Source organism: Daucus carota, chromosome 4 (assembly GCF_001625215.2).
Source record: "Daucus carota subsp. sativus chromosome 4, DH1 v3.0, whole genome shotgun sequence".
NCBI classification, from domain to species: Eukaryota; Viridiplantae; Streptophyta; class Magnoliopsida; order Apiales; family Apiaceae; genus Daucus; species Daucus carota.
In genome coordinates this window covers 3,300,027-3,303,037 of record NC_030384.2, presented here as the reverse complement: position 1 = coordinate 3,303,037, position 3,011 = coordinate 3,300,027, and the positions used below count along the sequence as shown (strand labels likewise).

Below are 3,011 nucleotides of genomic sequence, written 5' to 3'. Positions count from 1 at the left end.
GTTTAGTTGGATATAATCTCTATTTAGTTTGACTATTTATTAACTGCAATGACATGGAAATGCATTCTGCGATAAACTAGGGGTCTAACAAATATATGGGTGTCACATAAGAAAGGTGGGGTGCTTCTAATATAGGGGTGTCATTTGATAAACTGGGGGTGTAGATAAATATAGGGTTGTTCATCAATAAACTGGGGGTGTAAGAAAAATGTAGGTGTCAAATAAGAAAGTTGGGGTGCTTCTAATATAGGGGTGTATTGAGGAATAAATGACAAGGGTAGTTTAGTCATTAGAGTTGAATGAATATTAGGTAGTATATAAAGCCCTGTTTAGTTTTCTTTATTTGCAAATATATAACGATGATGCCTGAAGAAAATAAAGTCTCTCTGATTGTGGAAGGTTACAACTCGTGGACCGCGGAAATTAGGGTCTTGGGGAAACAGTGACTGTATTAGCCTTCCAATGCGATGACCCAACTGAGTCGTGAAATTGTTTAATACTAGTTCAGGCTTGTGACTAGTTGGATTTCCGTGATTCTCAATATTCTTGCGTAAGACCAACTTAGTCAGCTTGAAATGTGCGGTGGGTCCATCAGGCAAGCCAATTACTAGGAGGGCATCTGGTTCCCTGCGGTTAGTGTGGACGACTATTAGAGAGGTGAAGTCCTTCTTTGCATATTCCACAATCTTTTTTATGTCATATGTTCCTCTTTTGTAGTAATGAGCGTTTGGTATGACAGACAGTAGATCAGATATAAACTCTGGTCCCCGAGTTGAATTGAAACGGCAAGTGGTGATCAATATCTTTGGGACGTGTTCTTGCTTCAACAGAGAGCTAAACTCATCAACATCATTAGCAGCAAACAACTCTTCTTCATCTGGTTTGCAAATTGTTTCATGCGCTTCCCTTGTATTTTCAATTGTGCGAGGAACTGGCCTTGGGGGAAGCTCTTCACCAAGCTCAAGAGCTCTCTTCTCCAGAGCATCACGAGCTTGGCTTTCTTGCGCTTTTCGAGTTTCTTCTGTTCCTTAAGTTTGGCATGAACTGCTGACCTCTTGTCTTTGTTTTTGATCATAGAGGGAAGCAGCTGGTGGTGGGCACTAGTGATCGTATTCAGCTTCTTGTCATCCTTGTTTTAACCGTCTTCATCACCGTCATCATTCTTTCCCTTGCGTTGTAAACTTGTCTGTATCATTCGATCTTGACAATATGAACTGCCTTTGTTCGACTTTGTGGAGGTTTGAAGCGGCTTGAAAAGCTGGCTGGTTCAAGTGTAATAAAATGCAGGCGCGATAACTTCGAGACTTGAAGTCGATGAACTTAAACCTCCAGGTTTGTCGAGCTTGGTAGTACACCTGCATTTCTTGTTCCCAGGACGAGTTTAAAAAACTCAAAAGCCTTGCCCAACTCGAAAACACTCAGGGCTTGCCTTCATAGGGTGTTTCGCTGCTCGTGTTCGAGCTTCTGGTTATTTTTAATAATTAAAAATAATCGAATCTATACCAAAATAAAATAAAAGTTTGAGTGTTCTATTGCTGATTGATGTTGTACATGGATTTCAAATTGGGCCTTGGGTTGTATTTAGCCTTGCGGTCCAATTAATTCCTTAAAAATGCGGCCCAATTAATTCTTCTAAATGGAGGTGTTTTCGTGCCATAGTTTCACAGCCACAACTAAAAATCCGAAAGAAAAAAAGTCTAATATTGGGGTGTTTTTAAAAAATATAAGATCACGTAATTTGCGCTTTATTAAAATCCAACAAATAACAATTTTCGATAATCAAATACACCATATTCACTTGCTTTAGGAAAAAAGAAAAAAAAAAGAAAAAGGATAGGGTCTGAACCTTGGCAAACACACTACTTATTCAATTTTTTCCAACAATTTTCTTTCAATAATATCACACGCAATTACCATTTTCAAATTAAAACATATTACTTTATTTATTTTTCTTTATTAAAATATCTTCATATTGGAAAAATTCGGATATGTCATTATTTATTTATTTAGAAATCTATTTTAATATTTCAATCGAAACATAATACTTATATAGCTATTATTTTTCCAAAAATAACATCAACTCTTTCTGATATAAACAATTTTTTTAAATAATATGATATATTAATTATTCTATTTTTTAAAACAAAATCTCCTCCTTTTTCATAAAATTATTTGTAAAGAATTTGAAACTCGCTGATTACATATTTAAATTTTATATTTAACACACTAATATATCTCTTTAGGTTAGAATAAAAAAATAAATATATATATAAAATTAAATTAATAATTATGAATATTATATTCTATATATAATAGAAATAAGGATTCAGGAGTAGGAATGATGAATTTCAATTATAGATCTTAATTTAAAATTAAATTCGTTTAAAAATAATATAAATAAATATAAATAAAATAAATGTGTTTTGATTTTAATTTTCTGATAAAATCTTATTTTTCCAAAAATAACATCAAATCCTTTCTCAATTCAAAAAGACTATTTATTCAATTTTTTCCAACAATCTCCTTTCAATAATATCACATGCAATTATCATTTTCAAATTAAACATATTGCATTATTTATTTATTTTTATTAAAATATCTTAATTTTGGAAAAATTTGGATAAGTCATTATTTATTTATTTAAAAATCTATTTTATATTTATTTTTTAAAAAAAGTTTACTATTTCAAAAAATATATTTATTTTTATAATTTAATAATTTTAATATTTAAATATATAATAAAATAAAAGTTATTAAAATTCTGTACATCACGGGGACGAAACATTAAAAGTTTGATTATTCGGTTAACTGTTATTAGTCAGTTAGCTTTTTTCAACCAAAACACATTACTTATCTATTTTTTAACAAAATTTATTAATTTTTCAAAAATAATATGGGCAATTACTTTTTTTTTTAGTTAAAATGTATTAAATTTTCTATTATTTCTTCACTACAATCTTTCATAATTTTAATTATACACGCCTAAAATAGAAGATTATATTTTTATTATA

The 3,011-nt window shown here is 30.6% G+C and overlaps 1 pseudogene; it reads right to left on the bottom strand.

Annotated features, from left to right (window-relative positions):
- Positions 1–329: 329 nt before the first annotated feature.
- Positions 330–1,361, bottom strand: LOC108203366 (uncharacterized; annotated as a pseudogene).
- Positions 1,362–3,011: the final 1,650 nt, after the last annotated feature.